This window comes from Alligator sinensis, unplaced genomic scaffold, assembly GCF_000455745.1.
Source record: "Alligator sinensis unplaced genomic scaffold, ASM45574v1 scaffold131_1, whole genome shotgun sequence".
Lineage (NCBI taxonomy): Eukaryota > Metazoa > Chordata > Crocodylia > Alligatoridae > Alligator > Alligator sinensis.
The window spans coordinates 4822854-4830149 of NW_005841830.1; the positions used below are offsets into that span (position 1 = coordinate 4822854).

The 7296-nt window shown below is 45.3% G+C and overlaps 1 protein-coding gene across 3 annotated transcripts in view; it reads right to left on the reverse strand.

Annotated features, from left to right (window-relative positions):
- TTC7A (tetratricopeptide repeat domain 7A) overlaps positions 1-7296 on the reverse strand; it is a 321743-nt gene that overhangs the window by 303958 nt on the left and 10489 nt on the right. Inside the window, exon 1 of one of the 3 annotated variants that reach the window (XM_014520074.2) lies at positions 5714-5730. The exons of the other annotated variants lie outside the window; for them this stretch is intronic. The gene's annotated coding sequence lies outside the window, so the exon portion shown is untranslated. Of the gene's footprint in view, positions 1-5713; positions 5731-7296 lie in introns of those variants that run through there. 3 annotated transcript variants of the gene reach the window in all.

The following is a 7296-nucleotide window of genomic DNA, read 5'->3' on the forward strand; positions in this document are numbered from 1 at the left end:
CCAGATATGGTGGATTTCAGGGTAATGAAACCGCCACAATCTAAACCTTGACGTCCCAATAGCTTGATCCACTATCTACTTGGTAGGCAGTATTTCAGACTGAGAATCATATTTACTCTAATACTTCCCCCATACCCCCCAAAAAAACACTCATATTACACTGGCATACAAAGAAACCTCATTATATACTTGGTCTATCATTACACTCCTGCCAAAAGCAGCGTATGCTCAGTAACATAAACCAACTATTAAGTTGATTAAATGCAAACACTAAGCAAGACTATAAAACACATGGCCCATATTGGGCAAGGAAACCTTCCACAAGACTAGGTTAGGGCAGCCCACTGGAAAAAAGTATATGGTAGTGCCCATTGAGTGCAGTCACTCTCAGTGCTGTTTCTTTAAAGTCATGGTGAGCAACTACACTGCTTATAGGCAGACAAGGTTCCTTGGGTGAATTTGATATCTTTTATTAGACCAACCCAAATGGTTGGAGAATAGTTATTAAGCAAGCTTTCGGGTTCAAAAACCCTTCGTCAGGCTCAGGAAGCTGCAGCAGTTGGTGTGTGCTCTTCCTGGATGGAATGAAAAGTAAACAAGCCAGGGGCTGGGCTGGGCTGGGCTGGGGAGTCAGTTGCCAGGCAGATTATAATGTATCAAAAATCCAATGTCTATGTTTAGTCCCTGATCTCTAGTATCCAGCAGGTTGATGAAATGGAGCTCAGAGGCTCGTCTCTGGGATGTGTTGTGTAAATTTCCCTTGAGGATCAGGACTGAGAGATTGGAGAGAGAGTGGCCCTCCTGTGAGAAATGTGCCCCCACCGGTAGTTGGGTGTTTCTGTCTTTGATGGATTTCCGGTGTGCATTCATTCTGGTGCGCAGTTGTTGTCTGGTCTCTCCTACATATCTTCCATAAGGGCATTTGGTGCATTGGATGAGGTATACTACATTCCTGGAGGTGCAGCTGTAAGATCCTGGGATGCTGATGGCTCTGTTGTGGGGTGTAGTAATAGTGGGGGTGGTGGAGATGTGGGGGCAGGTTTTGCATTTCTTGTCATGGCACGGTCTGGATCCTTTTGGTGTGTTCTGGGGTTGAGGAAGTTTGCTTCTGGTGATGAGGTTGGCGAGGTTCGGTGCTTGTCTGAAGGCTAGGATGGGTGGCTCTGGGAAGATCTTTTTAAGAATAGGGTCTTTTTCTAATATGGGTTGCAATTTTTTGAGGATTTTCCGTACAGGTTCAAGGGATGGGTGATAGGTCATAACCAGCGGTGTGCGATTTGTGGGTGTTTTTCTTCTGTACTGCAGCAGTTCTTCACGTGGTATCCAGGTGGCTCTTTCAAACGTGCGATCTACCTCTCTGGAGGAGTGTCCTTGCTGGGTGAAAGCCTTTTTAAGATTGGTGAGGTGGCAATCCCGGGTGTTCTCTTCAGTACAGATGCGGTGGTATCTGAGGGCTTGGCTGTATATCACTGCTTTTTTGGTGTGTTTCGGGTGATTGCTGGTTCTGTGCAGATATGTATGTTGGTCTGTGGGTTTCTTGTATACTGTGGTCTGTATTTTACCCTTCTGGATACTGATCCTTGTGTCTAAAAAGGGGATGTTGGTGTTGGAGTATTCTAAAGAAAGTCGGATGGAGGGATGGTGACTGTTGAATTTCTGGTGGAACTCAAGTAGAGATTCCAGGTTCTCACTCCAAATGATGAAGATGTCATCGATATATCGTAAGTACAGCAAGGGTTTGATGGTGCAGTTCTTGAGGAAGTCTTCTTCCAGGTGGCTCATAAAAAGGTTGGCATACTGTGGGGCCATTTTAGTGCCCATAGCTGTTCCCATCATCTGGAGGAAGTGTTGATTATTAAAAGTGAAATTGTTGTGTGTGAGGATGAAGTGTATAAGCTCAGTGATATCTTTGGGTCTGTATTCTGGGTTGTAATCTTGTTCCTGTAGATATGTAAGGCAGGCATGGATGCCATCCTGGTGTGGGATGTTGGTGTATAGGCTGGTAACGTCCATGGTGGCTAGGAGTGTGTTCCTGGGAAGGTGGTCTATGTTTTTAAGTTTCCGTAGCAAGTCTGTGGTGTCTTGGACAAAACTTGCTCTGTGGGTGACAAGCGGTTTTAGGATGGATTCAACAAAACCTGATATTTCCTCAGTTAGGGTCCCATGGTTGGATATGATAGGTCTGCCAGGGTTCCCTTGTTTGTGGATTTTAGGGAGCATGTAAAAAGTCCCTGGGTTAGGTAGCGGGGGGATCAAGGTCTGTAGTTTTTCTTGTAATCTTGGTGGAAATGATTTGATGGTATTGTTGAGTTTTTTGGTGAAAAGGGGAGTAGGATCTTCTTGTAGTTCTTTGTAGTAGGTGGTGTCAGAGAGCTGTCTGTTGGCTTCCTTTATGTAATCCTCACGGTTTAGGATGACTATGGCTCCTCCTTTATCTGCTGGTTTTATTACTATTTGGTGGTTAGATCTTAGAGATTCTATGGCCTTTTTCTCTGGTAGAGAGAGGTTGTTATGAGTCAGAGGTCAGAGTATGTAGTGTTTCTTTCAATGTCCTTCAGGGATCTGAATATGTCTGAATGGATCTGGCATACTGTATAGCTTGGCAGTACTGGTAGAAATTTAAGTTTGCAAAGGGTCTGTGCTAAAATATACAGTATGCAGTTTTTATGCCAGTGATGATTATAATATGCATAGTCCTTATTTTCACGTTAGTCATCATTGTGCCTGATCATACTATAATGCATTACTCATATTGAAATAAATACAATAAATGCCCTAAAATTGCCATTTAGCAAATAATTGTGGAGTCAGTGTTCTGAAAGGCATAAGGTTGAAAATCATTTCCACTCTAAGCATTTGTTTTTATAAATGTCTTCTACTTTTCTCTTTTTGGCCTGCAAAATCCAATATATTTTCTCTCAAAGTGACTGGAGGAAGGGGCTGTTAAAGCAAATCATCCAAACACCTTCTGAGCATCAATACTCACATTTTCCCTTTTTCTCTCCTCTGCTTCTTTCAGCCTGCAGCTTCCAAATCCCTTTGACTTTTGTTTAACTTGTATAAATGTGTGTGTTGCACTGTGAAATAGTTTTAATGTAGCTAGTGTAAGTTTGCTTAATGGACATTCTGGAGAAAAACTCCTGAACTTTATTTAGGCTTGATATTGCATCCCACAGACGAGCCTATGAGCTCCATTTCATCCACCTGCTGGATACTAGAGATCAGGGACTAAACATAGACATTGGATTTTTGATACATTATAATCTGCCTGGCAACTGACTCCCCAGCCCAGCCCAGCCCCTGGCTTCTTTACTTTTCATTCCATCCAGGAAGAGCACACACCAACTGCTGAAACTTCCTGAGCCTGACGAAGGGTTTTTGAACCCGAAAGCTTGCTTAATAACTATTCTCCAACCATTTGGGTTGGTCTAATAAAAGATATCAAATTCACCCAAGGAACCTTGTCTGCCTATGTCCTTAGATCAACACGGCTACAACCGAAACCCCTACACTGCTTATATATTTCTTCTTCATTCCCACAGCTTAGCAGTACCTTTCTTTCCCATTTCCAAGGATTTCCATTTCTTCACCAGCCTTAAGTGTCTGGCAAACGTCACCAAACAGGGCCCCAGACAGTACACCCAGAATCCCACTGTCACCCCGTCTCTCAGCCTATCGCAAATAATTAATGTGGCCATACACTCCATGAGGTGGAACCGGACCAGATTGCCCTGCACCTCATCTGCATATAAATTTTTGGAGGACCCCAGGACTTACAAGAACACCTGGTTCCAGTCAGGAGTGGGGGGACAAATTAGCGCATGGATCCTTTGTGAGGGGTATCTGGAGTACACACATACTGAGCTGTACTAAGCGATAGGGTCAACATGGCTTGAAACACCGTTGACTCTGCTGGGGCCCAGCGCAATGAGCTATATGACAAATCAAACCTTTCAGCTTTAAATTAATATCATGCATCGGCCTCTTGTGGGCTCAGATCAAGTGTAGTCCTATGCTTGCCTGGCAAGGGAAACACCCATGACTGCTGAGGCAGTCTTCCTAGTCGCACCCGGGGAAGACCGTTCTCCTGGCACAGGGATAGTACCTGCCAAGGTAATGTATAGTAAACCTTCCACTTAGCTGCTGGAGTGGGAAGGTCTTGGCTTTATGCCCACTTTATGGAAAGGGGAGACTCCGCCCTAGCTTGCTCCTGCGGCCTTATGGCTGAGTGCAAGCAAAACTCAGGGGCATCCAAACCCCAAGCCTCCAGGCTTGGGCCTGCAAGTAGGATGCCTGTCAAAGGACTTGGAAACCTCTGAAGCCCCAGATGGGGGTGGAGGATGTCTGCCGGAGGCAGGGCCACTTATAGTTCTGGACTGACTCTCAGATTTGGAATTTGTTTTGGCTAATTTGACTTGGAATACAGAAAATTTAAATAAAGTTTGTAGCTACAAAAATGCTGCTTAAAAATATATTTATGGAGTACTTGTGCTAAAATTTGCAGCAGTTTCAAAAAAAGGTATGAAGCATCATTTCTGTATGGATTAAGTCTATGGGCACTACATGTGAATTACTACTAGTTTATTTTGAGGTTATCATTTTCAGATTTGCTCTTCACATCCATGTGCTTAGGGAGACTAGGATCTGATAGTAAGGGGAGGGGAAAAAGGATGCTGGGGGAAGGGGAAGGGAAGCAAAGGGGAAGGGGGCTACCTGCCCCGCAAGATTTATTTTTCCTGCTGTAGCAGTAGAAGGGGGACAAATTCAAGGCAAACCTCCAATAATTAGATTCTATACCTGGAAAATTAAGAAATGTATAAATTATCCATATACACCGTCTAATTATTGCAGTCATCTTATATTTGAGTAAATGCAGTACCTATCTCTGAGCCTCAGGGATTTAAGTGTTTAGGGACTTAAGAAGTTACAGATACACCTTTAGTGAATTTTTTAAAAGTACAAGTTCTTCAGGACCTAATGGGATTTTAAAACACATATCTGCATCGTTAAGCACTTAAATACCTTCAAGATTCTGGTCTACCATAAGATGGAGATTTACTAGGCTGTAAACTCTCCTGCTGAGGGTTATTTTCTTCAACTCACTACATTGGACCCTTATTTTAACTAAAAACAGTTGCAAAATGTGCCATTTGACTTTAAACAAGATTCTGTCACAACATAAACATGGCCACATCATCTTTCCAAAGGCTAGAGAACAGACTGCAGGCTAGCTCACTCTTGATATTCTCTGCCACGCTGGGTGAGCAAGTCTTAACAGGAAGTGCATTCAGACGAGAATGAATCATCCCAGCTGTCACTTATCTCTTCCCCACCGAGTTATACAGCAAAAAAAATAAAACGGGATGAATTTGAAACTGGGCGATGCAGATCTCATATCTGCTTCCTGAGTTAGGAATATAGGACCAATCTCAACCTTCCACTACATCAATGAAAGCCCCGGACTCCCAAGCAGGTAGATGGGCTGCGTTTTCTAGTTCTCCTCCCCAGCGGCCAGGAACGCAAGTTGTTCTCTCTCACTTACTGGGTTATATTTTGGGTCTTTACAGCTGTTTCTCCCAATGTCAAGCCCCGCACACTGCACTACCCAGGCATGTAAATTATTAACTGCATGACTAGTTACACAGCCACCTGCACTTCTAAGAGCATTTCTTCTCTTGAAACAACCCGTCCTGCTCAAGAATAAAATCTTTACCATGTCAACAGGGTTTCCTTCCAGAGTGGCAGCCCCTCCCACACATTTCTAATCTCTTTATACAGAGCATAGTAGTCCCAGCCTAGTTATGGCCTTCACCTGCTACCACAGGAGAAAAAGGTTTGGTTTGTATTTGCAGCATCTCTCCCCTGTGGTTAAAAAAAAAGACAACCAAAAAACAAACTTCCCCCTTTACACACTAGACCAGCGTGAGCATTTGCTGGCTAGGGGCTGTAGGCACGTGAAACACTTAGAACAGTTGTTCTCAGAGACTCTTTGGGTGCCTATACATGTGCTCCTTTGCACTGTAATTAGAATGATACAGCATCCTGTGTATGAAGCCCCATGCACTTTCAAATGGCCACAGGGCACTTTAACTCAAGTGCATTGAATGAGGTTTAGGTAAAGCCTCCTGCAGCCATTTTTAAACACGCAGAGGCTTTATCCACCAGACGCTGCTGTGTTTTAATTAGAGCTGCTGCCCAGGAACCGCTCCAATTAAAACACTCCACCACCACCTTCGAGCACATGTACAGGCAATCTTTAAGACTTGAGGTAAACCTCATTCAGCCCAAGCCCTGCCTTGGAAAATGTTGGTGCTCAGTTTCCCTTTGTTATTTATAAAAAAAATTAAAAACAACAGTTCTTCTGATGCAGAGAACTCCAATTCGTGGACAAATTGGAGAGCCCAGCAGAGAGCTGGAAAATGGAGCGGGGGCTGAGGCATATGGCTTCTGAAGAGAGGCTGAGGAAACTGGGCTTATTTGGTCTGGAGAAGAGAAGACCGAGATGGGACTTAATAGCAGCCCTCAACTACCTGAAGAGGGGTTCAAAAGAGGATGGAGCTGGACTGTTCTCAGTGGGGGCAGACGACAGAGCAAGGAGCAATGGGCTCAAGTTGCAACAAGGGAAGTTTAGGTTGGATATGAGGAAACACTTCCTCACTAGGAGGGTGGTGAAGCACTGGGGGTTACACAGAAAGGTGGTGGAAAGTTCATGCTTGGAGACTTTTAAGACCCGGGTCGGCTGGGATGGTCCTGCTTTTTGGACCAGATGCCCTCCTGAGGCCCCTTCCAGCTCTCACTTTCCAGGATTGACAAGTCCAACGGACACCAGCAGGCCAAAACGTTTTTAACGCTGCAGATTCCTAGTTGAAATCCCCAGGTGGATACAATGGCCGGCCTTTCGCCCACCCAACAGCACTGCCCCGGTGTGGCCCTGCACCCTGGCTGGCAGCCCCCACCTAGAGCCACCACCCTTACCAGCGCAGCTTGTGCTTTCTGGCATTGCTCTTAAAGTCTAGGTTTGAGGAAGGTAAAAAAACTTAGCTTTCTCAGAGAGAGAGAAATGTGCCTTGTAGGGCTTGCTTGCAGGCTTATGAAGGTGGTAATCATTATTTTAATACGGTTCTTTAGTGGGTGGGGGGGCTGGATTTCTTTCTCTGGGCTGTGCCTCCCCTCCACCCTGGCTAGGAAAGGGGCTCCCCCCCCCCGCCGAGGGGCCGGCAAACCGCCCGGGCAGCACTCGCCCAGCCCAGCCCCACGGAGGCGGGACCCCCGGCTGCCGGCTCGGCCGCACTCACC